The sequence below is a fragment of the Zingiber officinale genome, chromosome 2B (assembly GCF_018446385.1).
Source record: "Zingiber officinale cultivar Zhangliang chromosome 2B, Zo_v1.1, whole genome shotgun sequence".
NCBI classification, from domain to species: domain Eukaryota; kingdom Viridiplantae; phylum Streptophyta; class Magnoliopsida; order Zingiberales; family Zingiberaceae; genus Zingiber; species Zingiber officinale.
This window is the reverse complement of record NC_055989.1, coordinates 132465340-132482388: the sequence shown is the minus strand read 5'-3', so window position 1 is coordinate 132482388 and position 17049 is coordinate 132465340.

The following is a 17049-nucleotide window of genomic DNA, read 5'->3' as shown; positions in this document are numbered from 1 at the left end:
ATGTGGCCGGCCATCACAAATTAATTTGGGAAATTTTATTTTATTTCTCTCAATTAAATCATGTCAAGGAAATTAAGGAAAATTTATTTCTTAATTTGCCTAGGCCAAGGAATATAAAAGAAGGGGTGAGAGTGCCTTCACAAGAGACAACCTCTATTGTTTTCTCTCCCTCTTTCCTTGGTGTTGTGGCCGGCCATTACCCTCTCCCTCTCTTCCTCTTGTGGTGGCCGAACCTCTCCCTCTCCCTTGGAGTTCTTGTGGTGGCCGGATACTACTCGGAGAAGAAGAAGAAGAAGGAGAGAAAGCTAGCATCTCTTGGAGCTTGGTTAGTATTTTGTTTTTCCTCCTTGGTGAAGTTTCCCTTTGTGGCCGAACCTTGCTTGGAGGAGAAGAAGGTGGTTGGTGGTTTCTCATCTTGGAAGATCGTTGCCCACACAACGTCCGAGGTTAGAAGAGGAATACGGTAGAAGATCAAGAGGTTTTTCTACAAGGTATAACTAGTAATTTCTATTTCCGCATCATGCTAGTTATTTATGGAAATAATACCAAATACAAGAGGCTTACGTTCTAGTATTTCGAATATGGTTTTTCGAAGTTGTGTTCTTTTGTTTCTTTCTTTTCCTTGTGATTTGATTGTTCTCTTTGGTTAACCTAAAGTTATTTTAGGAAATTAAATATTAGCTTTCTATTAAAGGTTTTGTCTAGTCGGTGGTGGTTGCTCCCATATCCAAGAAGGCCATGTGCCTCGCCACGTCAGTACTGGGAACCTTTTATGGAAATTGATATTTAATGGAATTAATAACTTAAGGAGACTTGGGTCGAACGTGTTAAGTTCCGCAGGAGATCCAAGTCAAAACCTAAAAGAACAAATAGATTAAGTTTTGGATCAAACGTGTTAAGTTCCGCAGGAGATCCAAAATTTAATTTAAAAGAACACATGGTAGCTAGGAAAAGGTTCAGACCTTTGTACAAAATTTTTTGTACAGTGGAACCTATAGGCTTTCCGAGTAGCAACCAACAAGCTCATCCCAGGGATTTAAGTTTGGTTAGGTACAAGTCAGCTACAATGACACCTATCTCAGCTCCTGATCCTAACCCCAATCCGGCCTCAGTCACCGACAGTACTCTCCAGGTCTCAGTCTCATATTATGCACCATCTACCTATTTCGGGCCCAGTTGTCGACACCCCTTGAGTCTCAGTCTTAGATCCCAGCACTATCTACCTAGCTTGGCCCAATCAATGATACCCTCCAGGTCTCAGTCTCAGATGGATCAACCTAGTCACCGGCATCCGCTAATTCTTAGTCTCAAATGGCTCAACACAGTCACTAACATCTTCTAGGTCTCAATGTCAGATCCCAACACCACCTATGTTTTGGCCTTAGTAGTCGACATCTACTCCGGGTTAGTCTAAGATCCTAGCACCACCTATGCGTCGGCCTTAGTCGTTGACTTCATTTACTTTAATTTCAAGGCCACTCAACACCAACCTCAATGCCTTATTCTCTCATTCTTAGATCAGGCACACACTCTACGTGGCCTATGGCATGTGAGTAGGGAGGTCATGCAACCGTCCCATTATTGAGAATTATTTCTCTGCAAATACTCCAGAACAGTGTTCCTAGATGAATGGAGAAGCGATTATAGGGTTATCAGATTTGGTCTTCTAGATGCTTCTCTCCAAACACGTGACGCTTAGTAAATAACAAGTCAACTAATGGTTGTCAGATTTGATCCATTTGGTTGGCTCATAAAAGGAAGATGGAGGAGCATGCTTGGCAATAGCTAACATGAAAAATGCTCTTTTAACAGTTATATAAACACTTATGAAGGTAATGGAAAGGTATCCAAACTTTTCTATGACCCCACTGGGTTATTTTCTCCTTCTCCATCTTCTTTCTTTTTCTTGCGTATCATCTCAAGTAAATTCTAACTTGAGTGTTGAAGTGCTTATCAGGATCTCTCCGACACTAGTGTAACCCTATGTTGAAGTGCGTTTCAAGACTTCTTCATCATTTGCACCAACAAGCATTGGTGAATGTGTGAGTTAAATCATTCGTTGATCGGTGACCATGACTTGACTATCCACGTTATTTGATCGAAACAGCAACCGTCCACATTAATTATAATATCTTTCCATAAGATAATTTATAATTATAGCATTGTGTGTGATAGTTTGTTTGGAGGCTTAGAAGGGAAATGATTAATTAAAATTGAATATATTATAAAGAAAATAAAAAAGGAGAGAAAAAAAAATCGAATAAATGCGCATGTTGTCTTTCCTAGTGTAAGAACAACTCATCCAGCAGTTTTATATGTAAGTATATATTCTTACCCTCGCTGTGCAATCAAGAAATCTCACTGGGCGAGTGTATTCTCTTTTTACCATCAAAAAATCTAATGCATCCCATAAAAAAATATATAAAAAGAAATCATGTGTGATAAAGTGATGAAGATGACCCCTAAAATGGATTAAAGCAATAAAGACGGGCTGATATGAAGGTCAAAGTCAGATGGTCAGAATCACAGGATCAGGTGGATTACAAGATCGTAGAGTGCAGATTAGGCAAAGTTAGCTGAGTGGACCAGCAAAGTCGCCCGGACGTGAAAGGCCGACTGGGCCATCGTTACAGGTCGGACGTAAAAGGTCGACCGAACCATTTGGACGACAACCCTTCACAACCTGCAGTTGAGTTTATGAGCCGAACGCTAAGTTACCCGGACCACCTTCTTGGCCAATCAGACCTCATATCCGATCAAATGCAATACTTCTCTCCGACAACAGTAAGGTCGAGTGAAGAACCAACGATAGCTCCATACAATATGGTCGAACTGACGACGTCTTGGTCGAGCGGAATTCGATTGGCCTATAGCGGGACACACATATATTTCTTGTCGTGCTCTTTTGGAAGTTTGTGCCGCCGACAGCAGAGAATGTCTAGCAAGCAAATAGTACTTTAGAAGCTTTTAGTTTGTCACGTCAGAGATTTGCGTGCTCACTTAAGAAAATGTGTCAAGGACATTTTTTGACCTATCTTTTATTATAACGTTTTGGAAAACGTACATATATTTTAAGATACGTGCACAAACATTTCAATGATAATATAAAAGGAGAGATCTATTTACAAGCGAAGATATGCGATACTTGTTATTCTACACGCTCTAGGCCACTGTTCATTTCTACTATTTTTCTCCACAGAGCCGAGGATTGACTTGAGCATCGGAGGACCAACGTCGGAAACCCTTTTCTGACTTGACACTAACGCTCCTGATTTTATAAGATAGTGAGGAGTCTTCATCCAGTCAACCGTAAAACCACGTTTCAAGTCAACCACTTCTTCATTCTCGGACATGATCAATGTGCAAAAAGAAAGATAGTAATCTCCCTGCTTGCTACTTTTTTTGTTCACTAGCTCTCTTCATTCCCGCTGATCTGTACATATGTATGCGTCTTCTTCTTTTTCATTCAGGAGCTAAAATATCAGTCATCAATGGCGGATCACAACATCAGACTCACGAGCCTCTCTGCTTTCCTTGTCCTGTTCGTCCTCCTCCTGTAATCTCACATCGCAAGCTCTCAAGAAGTCGTTACGTGAGCAAGCTTAATTCACGCTTAAAAAATTTGAACTTGATGTGGATTTATAATCAAAACCTTGATTGCAGATGACAAGATGGAGTTCAGCTATCAGAAAGGGAGAGAGGTGGGGCCGGAGTACTGGGGGTGGACGGCCTGCGGCAAAGGCCGAATGCAGTCGCCGGTGGACCTCTCCCACGAGCGCGTCCAGGTTTTGCCCCTCCTGGGCCTCCTCCGCCGTTCCTACCGCCCCGTCGTTGCGTGCTACAAAATCGCGACCACGACATCTTGGTGAGTGATCCGATGGAAAAAAAATCGACTTTGGTTACGCCAAAAAGAGAATGATACGATTTTGATCCTGAATCTTCAATCTGGCAACTCATGTTCGAAGGCAGCGCTGGAAGTGTGCGGATCGACGGGAGCAAGTACGTTTAATTGTTAAGTAGCTGCACTGGAACTTGCCGTCGGAGCACACCCTCAACAGACGCAGGTGCATCGCCATTCTCTACACCCTCGGCCGCGGTGAACCTTTCCTCGCCAAGGTCCTTCATCTTATGTTGGGCACCCACCGTGTGGGCCCAGTATGGACACTTGAGTTCATGCAGGGCTGCCAGAAGTGATTCGGGCACCTGACTGCACTCAGGCGTCCATGCTAGGTGCCCATGGTGCTCAGAATAACACCTCGGGCGTATATAACTGAAAAACTATTAAAATATCTCTCAAAATTTAAATAAATTTCTTGATGCAGATGGAGAGATATATCTATATGACCAAAGACAAATATGAAGCAGAGGAAGAGGTGGGCCTGGTGGATTCAAGGGATATAAAGAGAGGGAGAAGACAGTACAATAGATACATGGGCTCTTTAACCACACCAGCTTGCACTACTTAAAGGTGTAGTTTGCACCATCATTAATAAGGTTAGTCGAAAATCATTGTTTTTATCATAGATAAGTTATAAGGTTTGGATCAGAGTTTAGTCTTTATGGATGTATTGAGGTTAATTAGTAAGGATGGTTGTGGTTTTGCAGGTTAGAACTGTTGGTGCAGTAAGCATCCGACGATCGAACCTCAGTTTTGATAATGGCAAAGGGATTCAAAGTTAAGACTCCCTGTTATCTAACGTGGTTAAATAAGGTTTCAGGAAAGTCCTAACTGCGGTTAGGCAAGGGAAAATCCTAAGGGGGGGTAACCTTAGGTCCTAGGGGGTGGTAACCCTAGGTAAAGGAAAATCCTAAGGGGGGGTAATCTTAGGTCCTAGGGGGCGGTAACCCTAGGTGGAGGAAAACCCTAAGGGGCGGCAACCTTAGGTCCTAGGGGACGGTAACCCTAAGTGAAGGAAAATCCTAAGGGGGGGTAACCTTAGGTCCTAGGGGGCGGTAACCCTAGGTGGAGGAAAACCCTAAGGGGCGGCAACCTTAGGTCCTAGGGGACGGTAACCCTAGGTGGAGGAAAACCCTAAGGGGCGGCAACCTTAGGGGGCGGTAACCTAGGTGGAGAAAAACCCTAGGGGCGGTAACCCTAGGTCCTATGGGGTGGTAACCCTAGGCGGAAAGTCGGATTCCCCGGAGAGGACCAGGTAAATCTCCTGAGTGGAGTAGGTGAGGGCGTTCCCGTAGAGGAACAATAGGCGTCGGGTCGACCTAGGGTTTCGGTTGGAAACCCGAAGTCAGACCATGACTTGTCAAAACTTTTATTATTATCATTCATTATGTTTATGTGCTAACTTTATTTTGGGTATGTGTTTGGGACTAACACATTTTGCGAGAACAAAGGAGCAAGTTACAACTCGGATGAACAATGTCCGAGGCGCCTCCATGGAGCTTGGAGGCGCCTCGGCCAGCGCAGAAGGTTGGAGGCGCCTTAGATGAAGTTCAAGGCGCCTTGGGTCGAAGGTTGAAGGCGCCTTGGGTAGGCTGAAGGCGCCTTGAACTGGATGAAGTTCGACCAAGTCTGTGCTGATTTCCGCGGGTGACTCGGCCTGTTTATGGCGCCTTGAACACCCTTTATAAGGGGTCTCGAGCAGCAGCACCAGAAAAACGAATTCCAAGTCTTCTCTCTTCAACGTGCTGCTCCGAAAGACGCCCGGAAGTGCTGCAACAAGTCTCCGACGACCCGAAGCTTCAATATTCTACTGTTGTCGTCGGTATAACTAGTTTTTCTAGTTACTTGTACTTCATCTTGTAATCATTTTATCGAGCTTATAGTTGTTGCCCACCGAAAGCGATCAAGGATCGCGGGCCTTCGAGTAGGAGTCGATCAAGGCTCCGAACGAAGTAAAAATCCTCCTGTCTCTGTGTGTTTGTTTTGTTTTATTCCGCTGCTTAATTACTCCGATAATTCTTACGTTTCCGATAATAGAAAAACGATTTAGCCATGAGTGCTATTCACCCCCCCTCTCTAGCACGTCTCGATCCAACAAGAACAGTGTCAAAGGAATAAGTAGGGATGTAAACGAATCGAGTCGAACCGAACAATATTAGGCTCGAGCTCAACTCGTTTAATTAAGTTATATTCGGGTTCGAACTTGAATCGAACTTTTATTACAAGGCTCGAGCTCGGCTCGCTTTGGAATTATCAAGTTCGTAAACAGTTCGAGCTCAGCTCGTTATTAGCTCGATTATCATAGTTAACGAGCCTAATTCGTTAAGCAAGCTCGGGCTCATTTTAGAACTCATTTTTTAGCTCATTTTAAAGCTTGTTTGAAAACTCATTTTTTGGCTCAATTTAAGGTTCGTTTTAAGGTTTGTTTTTTTGACTCATGAGCCGACAAACGAACATGTTCGTGAGTTCACGAGCCGAATATTCTTAAACTCGAGCTCAGTTCAATAAAACTGTCGAGCTTGAAATCAAGCTTAAATTTGAGCTCGACTTGATAAGATAAACGAACGAATTCGAACGAATTTTTTATCGAACCAAACTCTAAATAACACGCGAATCATTTGATTCATTTACATCGCTAGGAACAAGTACGACGACTGAGAGAAACTGTTAACGATGTAAGTAATAAGTTTTTAATCATTATTTGATAAAGTAATTAAGGATTATTAAATTCACTTGTAGGACACGTCGATGAATGCAATGCCAATATAGGAGATCGACAATAGGGGAATCGGTTTGTTTCATCCACGTCGAAAAGGAAATTGATGATTTGATGGGTGTATTTTTCTTTGTATTTTTTTTTAATTTGTATTCGATGAATAAATGAGAAGTGATCGAATTAATCCTTCATATATCGTGAAAATTAGAAGAAATACAATTGAATTGAGCAAGTGATGATTTATTATTATTATTATTATTTTTTTGACGAATAGGTAAATAGATTACCAAAAAAATACCGTGCAGGCTAAAAGTACAAATGATCCCAAATACTTTATTTCCAGACAACTGCCGAATCAGTTGTGGAAATTCGATTATCGTATAGGGTTGGTGTACGCCTAGGTACATCAATCTACATCACAGTAAAATTCATCACAAATCCAACTCAATCGTATATCCGTCAAAGTTGTGTATCTCTCACATAGATTTCACACATTCATACGCTTTGTCATTGCCCATACTATCGTTAGTTCGGGTGTCTCCCACCAGTAATCCACAATACATGCATCCTCCCGTGTCTCGGCCATCTGCGATAATTCGGTATCGATGCTCGACGCCAAATCAGTGTGGGGACTGGGGATCCAACATGCGCTTCGCTCCTCTTTCGGTCTCGACCTAGATCAACGACCACTAAAGGTCGCCAAATCTGATCCCTCTCGCTGCTCTGTGATGCTATGGAACTCCGGCAGCCATCCATGCTCCAACACTTCATACGACTCCTCCTTCGTCCATGAATGGATCTTTGTGTTGGGTCCGATTATGTAGCTAGAGAGGGGGGGGTGAATAACTCGGTGCGCTCGTCGTGCTCTTCGTTGCTCAATCCACGCACTCACAAACCCTCCAATATGAATAACACTCTTTAAAGTTACTACCAAAGGCGGAGAAGCCCTACAACACTCTCAGTACAAGAAAAAGAAAGGGAAATACAGGATAAACAAAAATTTACAAGATGTACAATAAAAACCCTAACCCTAACTTCTTCTTCTTGTTGTAGTCACGCCTCTTAACTTGGATGTCTCTCCAAGATCCTTCAAGAACTGGCAGTGAGAGTGGAAGAACGCTGTGAAGAAGTTGCTGTGTAGATCGGGAGTGAACAGTGCGAGCTCTACCGAAGGAATCACACGCCAACGACTTTATCCAGCGCCAACGGTCGGATCCCGATCGATTGGATTGCTCCCAATCGATCGGGGAGGCTTTGGATCGATCGGCTGATCGATCCAGAGTGCCTCTGTGCTCTCGGGAATTGCCTGGATCGATCGACTGATCGATCTAGGGCTTATCGCGCGAAATCGCAGCTCCCAATCGATCCACTGATCGATTGGGGGCTTTGGATCGATCGACCGATCGATCCAGCGCTGTTCTGTGCGATCGCGCACTCATCCCAATTGATCCACTGATCGATTGGGAGGAGGCTTGTCGCGAAGACTCGCCCAATCGATCGGCCGATCGATTGGGCATGAGCCAATCGATCCAGGTCATGATTTCTCCCAAAATCAAGTCTAAAGCCTCCTAAACCAACATCTGGTCAACCATGACCTGTTGATTCATCGTGCCTAGCATCCGGTCACCCTTGACCTGCTGGGAAACCCTCACCAAGTGTCCGGTCAACCCTTTGACCCACTTGGACTTTTCTCCTCGTGCCAAGTATGCGATCAATCCCTTTGACCAACTTGGACTTTCCTCCTCGTGCCAAGTATCCGGTCAATCCCTTTGACCTACTTGGACTTTCCTCCTCGTGCCAAGTATCCGGTCAATCCCTTTGACCTACTTAGTCTTTCCAACACCAGATGTTCGATCAGCCTTGATCCATCTGGATTTCCTCGTGCCTGGCTTCACTCACCAGGACTTCCTTCTGCCTAGCTTCACTCACTAGGTCTTTCACCTGGCTTCACTCACCAGGATTTCCTTCTGCCTAGCTTCACTCACTAGGTCTTTCATCTGCCTGGCTTCACTCACCAGGACTTTCACCTAGCTTCACTCACTAGGATTTTCCATTGCCTAACTTCCCAGTTAGGACTTTCACCTGACTTTACTCACCAGCATTTTCCCGTCAAGTATCCAGTCAACCTTGACCTACTTGACTCTCCTTCACACATGAACAGTTGCACCTGCAATCTTCATGCATTGACTACATGTATTGTCAAACATCGAAACCACAACATCAAGACTCGAGCTTGACTCAATTCAAGCTCAGTTAACACGGTCAACCTTGACCTGGGGAATATTGCACCAACAATCTCCCTCTTTTTGATGTTTGACAATACCTTCTTTAAGTTAGGCTAATCCCATAGCCTCAACCTTCTTCATGCCACTAGGTAATGAAGACGTAAGTTAAACCCTACATTCTCCCTCTAAGAAGGTAAACTCCCTCTTAGATAATGAAGATCTAACTTAAAACCTTCATTCTCCCCCTATCGGCACACATCAAATTCATTCCCAGTCTTTGGGCAAACTCTCCTCCTGCAGAGTTACCTTTCGTTGTTTACAACTTCACTCGTTGCTCACAACACAATAATGAAGGTCTCATACCCTTCATTATTCTCAACGCTCATCCTTGAGCATATACCACTTGGTATATTCACTTGTTGTATTCACACATGATTCCACTTGTTGTGTGAATACCACTTGTTGTGGTCACACACGATTCAAATGAAGGTCTCATACGCTTCATTATTATCACATGCTCATCCATGAGCATGCACCACTTGAACAATGAAGATATCCACTCTGTATTGTAGTCAAATGCCCAACCTTGAGCATTTTCACGACAGAAGGTTAACCACCTTCCAAGGTGTATGAAAATTATATTTTCATGTCCTTAAAGAGTAACTCCCCCTAAAGACATGCAAGTAACTTCTGTCATTGCACCAACAATGACTTGGAATCCCTAAAACTTTAGGAAACCCAAATTTAGAAGTTTTGAGGTTCATAAATTCAATATTGAAACCAAACCTCAACATAAATCTCTATTTAGTCTTCCTTAACCAATCCATTCTTATTTTCAACATGAAAACTCCCCCTAAATGTATACAAATGTATTTTGAGGGGTAAGGAATGGTTACCCAGACTAAAGATGGTTTAGAATGCTGAAAATAAGCTTTTCCAGCCAAAATCAGTATTCCCAATCGATTGGAGTTGGGTCCCAATCGATCGCCCGATCGATTGAGACCCTTCAATCGATCGGGTGATCGATTGAAGCTCTGAAAAAACTGAAATTCCATTTCAGTCAATTTCAGAAACCCCTAGAAAAATCTACAAAATTCTAAAAATCATAAAAATTATTGTAGACATTATTTAGGGCACATATTATCATGGAAAAATAGTTTTCTAAGAAAATACACCATATTTTCAAAGATGGACACAAACATGAAAACTTGTAAAAACTTTAGTGTTTTCTTCAAGTTTGTGCCTAACTCTTCAATGATGATCACTATCAAAAGATAGTCTTCATCAAGGTTTTCCAAAAGCATTTTAAAATGATTTTCAAAACCAATATCCAACCATGTTCCTTGGGCTCAATGCACATGACTTGTACATTAGCTTTCCCAATGATTGGAAAATACATAACTATGTGTTTTGATGAATTTAAAACTCAAAAGAATGCACTAAATCAACATCTTGAGTTTTGTTCATCATTGTAACATCTCACTTGTATCTAATGTGTACTAAAACACATACAAGTCACCTTATAGTTCTTTAGTGAGATGTAAACTTTGGTTTTGCCCTAATCTAGGGATCATGCATATCTATCTAGGTATTTTGAGTTGTAAACATCCACCAAGGATGTTACTTGTTAATAAATGCCATTAGTCCTTAATTTACAAGGAAATAAAATAATGCATGATGATGTTATGACATACATCAAAAAGAAATAATTTTCAAAAGAAAATTTCTATAACTACATGATGTATGTATGACATGACATGATATTTTGTGTTTTTCATACTAAAATATGAATGCAAAAATAGCTAAATAAATATGATGTCATGACATATGATGGACAAACAAAGCATGACAAGTTTTAGCATAAATAAAATATACCTAGATTACCTATCTAAGTATCCTAAAACCTTAGCTAGATTAAAAATAAACCTATATTGCCCACTATTTCCCAAGAAAATGCCAAAACCCAATTTTGACATTTCATTTGCTTTTCCTAATTTTGTGCCAATTTAAATTAAACATATTCCTCAAATTTTGGCACAATTTACTCCTTCAAGGAGTAATCATCTGAGTTAAGGCATAAATTGCCTTTAATTTCCTAAGAACATACCAAAATCTCAACTTGGTAGTTCTTATGATTTTCCCAATTTGTGTCACTTAAAATATCATCCAATTTCTCAAAATGTGACACATCTTACTCTTTCCAAGAGTAAACATATAACCCTTATCATTTTCAAAGGTTAATAATAACCTTGAAAATGCTCTCCGAGTGCCAACTTCATCAAAGTTGGGTTAACTACCCTTCTAATCGGAGTTGACACTCTCTAACCCATCTAAGGGGTAGAGAAAATGCTCCTAGGAACCCAAAACATATTGGTGCTCCTTGGGTGCTCTAGGTACTCACTAGGGATAACCTCCCTAGATACCTTCCTAGTGACCTTGTTAGGCTTCTTAGAAGCTTTGGTCACTTTTTCTAGGTCAACCCTAGGGATTTCCTCCCTTGTGACCTTGTTAGTGACTTTCTTAGACTTCTTAGAAGTCTTAGTCACGTTTGTTGCAAAAATACTTCTAGGGATAACTTCCCTTGTATTTTTAACTTGATCACTTGACCTAGGGTTGGTTCCATAACTATATGGAACCCTATGGTAAGAGATTGCATCCTTCTTAGCCTTAGGTTTGTATCCCAAACCTCTATGGCTCTTGGATGACCCTTGTTGTACTCCTAGACCAAGGTTTTGCTTATTTTGCCCTTTTAGGATATTTTCCATCCTTTTTAGGGTCTTTTTCATTTTATCAAGCCTTTACCTTAAGACTTGATTTTCTATCATTAAATCCTTAGTTTTTGATTTTTCATTAAATCCATGAGCATTTTTATTTCTAGACCTATAACTAAAACCCTTAGTTTTTTTGTCTAGATTTTCATCTACCTTCCTAATCCTAAGTGTGGTAGTTTTAGCATGAAGAGCTATATGTTTTTCTTTAATGCTATCATGCTTTTTATTTTCATGGTAAATAGCATTAAAATGATACAAACTTGAATTAGCATGCTTTTTACCATTATTTAAAGGAGTAGGCTCAATAAATGATACCTTTCTTTTTACCTTGGAGGCTCTCCCTTGACTTGTGCTTCCTCCAAGAGCCTTGACCGCTTTCTTCCCCTTGGGACATTGGCTCCGGTAATGTCCCTTTTGATTGCAAGAGAAGCACACAATGTGCTCCTTGCTCTTCTTTGTTCCGGGGACGGTCTCCTTGGGCTTCATCTTGCCCTTTAGTGCCACTTGGCTCTTCTCCTTGGCCAATTTGGGACACTTGCTCTTGTAATGCCCTTTTTCTCTACACTCAAAACATATAATGTGATTTTTATTTTTAATTGAACTAGTTATACCTTCACGTGTAGGGATGACATCTTCTCCTTTGGATCCGGAGGTAGATGTTGGTGCAACCTTAGGTCAAGGTTGACTTGGTTGACCTGACTCGAGTTGACCTGACTCGAGTTGTGTTTTGATGTTTGACGATGTTTGACGAGAAGAGAGTTGTATTCTTGATGTTTGACAAGAATAGGTGTTCGGGAGATTGTAGGTGCAACCTTAGGTCAAGGTTGACCTGGTTGACTTGATTCGGGAAAAGTCCAAGCAGGGAGCTTGGCACGCGAAAAGTCCAAGCAGGGAGCTTGGCATTGGAAAAGTCCAAGTATGGAGACTTGGCACTGGAAAAGTCCAAGCAGGGAGCTTGGCACGCGAAAAGTCCAAGTATGGAGACTTGGCACGGGAAAAGTCCTGGAGACTTGCTGGAAAAGTCCAAGCAGGGAGCTTGGCACGCGAAAAGTCCAAGCAGGGAGCTTGGCATTGGAAAAGTCCAAGTATGGAGACTTGGCACTGGAAAAGTCCAAGCAGGGAGCTTGGCACGCGAAAAGTCCAAGTATGGAGACTTGGCACGGGAAAAGTCCTGGTGAGTGAAGCCGGGCAGTGAGAAAGTCCTAACTGGGATGTTAGGCAGTTGGAAAGTCCTGGTGAGTGAAGCCAGGCAGTGGGAAAGTCCTAACTGGGATGTTAGGCAGTTGGAAAGTCCTGGTGAGTGAAGCCAGGCAGTGGGAAAGTCCTAACTGGGATGTTAGGCAGTTGGAAAGTCCTGGTGAGTGAAGCCAGGCAGTGGAAAAGTCCTAACTGGGATGTTAGGCAATGAGAAAGTCCTAACTGGGATGTTAGGCAGTGTGGAAAGTCCTGGTGAGTGAATCCAGGCAAGGGAAAATCCAGATGGATCAGGGATGATCGGACATCCGGTGTTGAGGAAAGTCCAAGTAGGTCAAAGGGATTGACCGGACACTTGGCAGGGAGTTCTAGCAGGTCAAGGGAGTGACCAGATGCTAGGGATGAAGTACCAATAGGTCAAGGTTGACCGGATATTGGTTTGGAAGTCTTGGGACTTGGTTTGGGCAAAAACCAAGCGGAGAGCCTCCAGCTGTCGCAGATGAGGCCATCGGCGGCTCCTCCGGCGCCGGCGGGACCGATGCGCATGCGGAGGAGGGAGTGCGAAGAGTCGGCGGAGGCAATGGCGATGGCGATGGCGATGGCGGAGACGTAGAGCGAGAAGGAAAGGAAGGGATCGGACGGGCTCCATTGCAGCGGACCCTACCTCGGAAAGGATTCGACAGGGGCCGTTATTCTTCACTGTTTCTTCTTCGCAGGTATAAAGGATCGAGGGCATCTGCTGTGCGTCTCTCTCCTTCTTCCTCTTCTTTCTGCTGCTGAGCTCTGCTGAGTTCTTGAAGCGTTGAAGCTTTGCGTGAGCTTCCTTTTGGCTGGGTCACCTGCTGTTGTAGGCGCTTGGAGCTGCTGCTTCTTCCAGTCGAAGAGAAGGCAAGCAAGAGTTTTCTTACTGTTGTATTTCTTGCTGTCTTTCTTTGTATTTCTGTACTCTCCTTACTTGCTGTTGCAAGAGTGTGTTGTGGCGAGGTTTCTCCACCCATAAGGAGTTTGTATTAGCCGGTTCTCCGGGGACTCATCCACCGACGGATTGACTGGACTCGTCCACCTTACGGACACGCCGAGGAGTAGGAGCCCTAATCTCCGAACCTCGTTACATCGGTTTGTTTGAGGTTTGTATTCTTCCTTTCGTTTCTAGTTTATTTTTCCGCTGCGCTAACGAATTGTAGGAAGAAACGAGCGATTTGGGGCGGCTATTCACACCCCCCCTCTCTAGCCGAGTACGAAGAGATCCCAACAGTAGAGGCTTCCTCTTGATCCGAAAGTGATACTCCTCCAGTAGATTTGACTTGTCTTGTGGAGGTGGAAGCTTCTTCATCCTCTTCTCCTCTTGACCCAAATGTGGAGACTTCTCCTTCTTCTTGATCCGGTGTCAATGAAAGTTGCTCCCCCTCAATCCTAAAGGTGGAGGCTTCTTCAACTTCGTCTTGTATATGGAACAAAGAGTATGCTCTCTCTTTGCCCTTTTCATTGAATTCCTTTGAAGATGAAGCTTCTTGGACTTCTTCTTCGGAAGATGAGCATCTCTCACCTTCGGAATTCTCCTCCTCTTGATCTTGCTCCAATGAGTCATCCTCTTTGGATTTTTCTTGGCTTGGTACAGTAGAGGGGATCTCATAAATCTTTGTCAATTTGCTCCATAGCTCTTTGGCATCTTCAAAATCTCCAATTTGCTCCAAGATGTTGCTTGGCAATAAATTGACCAAAAGCTTGGTCACTTTGTCATTGGCCTCACATCTTTGGATTTGTTCTTGGCTCCACTTGCTCCTCTTGAGTACTTTGCCCTTGGAATTTGTTGGAGCTTCAAATCCTTCCATTAGAGCAAACCATTGCTCTATCTCCATCATCAAGAAATCTCGATCCTTGATTTCCAAAGATCGAAGCTTGTTGAAGTAAATGATGGAGGCACCCTTATATCGAATCCAAGCCCATCTTGGAATTCCATTGAAGTTGAGCTTGATAAAATCTTTGACTTGAAGAATTTTGCTCCAACTTCTTCACCCTCTAGCTCTTTCCCTTTCCGGCGATGATTCCGGTGAAGAGCAATGTAACGCCCGAAAATTCTCAAAACTATTTTAGGAATATTCTATAATTTTTCTGGAATTATTATATATTTTTCCGGAATTTTCCGAGTAGCGGAAGTAGCAAAAATTATTAGAAAAGTAAAATGGCTTAAGCGGGAATCGAACCCGGGACCTCTCGGGTCCGCTAAACCTTTAGTTAGCCTTAGTAACCGGTGAACCCAGCAGGGCCGTGCTGAGAGAAAGGAGAATCAAATATATTTATAATTGAGTTGGGCCAAAATACCCACTTAATATAAATAGGAAAACATAAGTTGGTTTGGTTTATTTTAGAGTTGGTTCGGCAACTTCCCCTTCACCCTAACCTCACCGACGCCACCTCTCCCTCTCCTCCCTCTCTCGGCACAAACCACAAGGAGAACTAGGGTTCCATCCCTAGGGTCCCAAGGTCACTTTCCGGCGATGATTTCAGCACAAGGACGTTCCCCTCCGCGAGTAGAGCACGTGGACGCGAGCGAATCGTCGAGAAGTCGTCTCCACCGGAATTTCTAACGATTAGATTTGTAAGAAATCTAGCACACAAGGTAAGAAACCCCTCACCTGCAGTATAAGTATCTCCATTTGGTTTTATGCGCACTAGTTTAGCTATATGCTGTTTTTATCGACGCATAGGGTGAATTTGACCCTTCTCGCAGATTTAGGGATTTAGTGAGTACTTCTAGATGGGCCGGACATGTATTCCCTCTTCAGTGGGGGTTCCTAGACGTTGTCGGGTGCCTAGAGGTGGTTTCCCTAATAGAGGGGAGAGTTGGGGCACACTAGGTGTTCGATAAAATAGCTAGTTAAGTTAAAATGCAAATTAGGCATTTTAATAGCTCAGTTAAATGCATTAGAAGCATTTAAATCAGTAAATCAGTTTATTTTAGCTTATATGGGACTACGGTCTAATGGGTGGGCTCCCACAGTCGCCTCTAGGTTCAGACAACCTAGTTCTAGGTTCAGATAACCTAGATTCAGCAAAATAGTATTAGCTATTTCAGTATTTTACTTTTCAGTGGCACTGTACTGGATTAGATATCCATTGGGTTGGGCTCCCATAGTCGTCCCTAGGTTTAGCTAACCTAGTAAACCCTACTAGATTCGGAACTTGCAATCCCGGGTCTAGTTAGGGATGCGTGCATAGCAAGTACAGTTGCCAGGGCCCATTAGCAGCATGTTTAGTATTTTCACTTACTATATGTATATGGTTTTCAACCTTTCACAAATTAATTCGTGAATTCAGTACAGTCCTAGCAGTAGCTCAGTTTTTAGTATCAGCTTAGTTCTTCATTGATACCATGTGATTAATATCATGATCAGCTTTAGATATGCCATGATTGTATACTTATATGCCATGCCATGTTTAGTTTATTCAGTATACTTAGCATATCCTTTCAAACAGCATGATTTAAAATCATATTTGCATCGTATGCATGTTTTAGTGAGGTAGATGGTTTCTTACTAAGCTTTTTAGCTTACAGATACTATTTTCCTTATACTGCATATACAGGTAAAAGGAAAATGGACTAGCAGTGGAGGCTGGAGGTCAATGCAGATCAAGTTGTGTGTGGAAGGAACTGGAATAAAGATCCTAGGGATCTAGTTTTATTTTATTATGCATTTAGAACGTGTTCAGTATGCATTAGTACTTATAGCAAGTGTTACCTTATGTTTCTGTTAGTTAGCAAGAAAACAGTTTAAAACCTCGTTAGTTTTGGTTTCCATATGTTTACATGCCATGAATTAGTATTCTATGCCTTAATCATATTTAGTATGTTAGCCATTACCTAGTAGAATGTTTCTCTTAGCTTTTATAGTGTTGTGTAATGACTTTGGCACGCATCGGTCTTGATATCGGTAGGATACGAAATCGAAACCCACGATCGGTCGTGACCGATCGAGTCTCGATCGGTCGGTGAACCGATCGGGGACTGGTTCTATGACGAACTTTCATTGGTTCACGATCGATCCGTGGATCGATCGGGGCTGAATCACGAAAAAAGAAAGTGGCTCAGCGATCGGTCGTGAGACCGATCGATAAACCACGATCGGTCTCATTGACCGATCAGGGTCCAGCTGGATCGGTCGGCAGACCGATCCAGCAGCGTACAGGATTGCGGTGTAGTTTATGGATCGGTCGGTTGAACGATCCGAAGTTTCCTACCGTGCT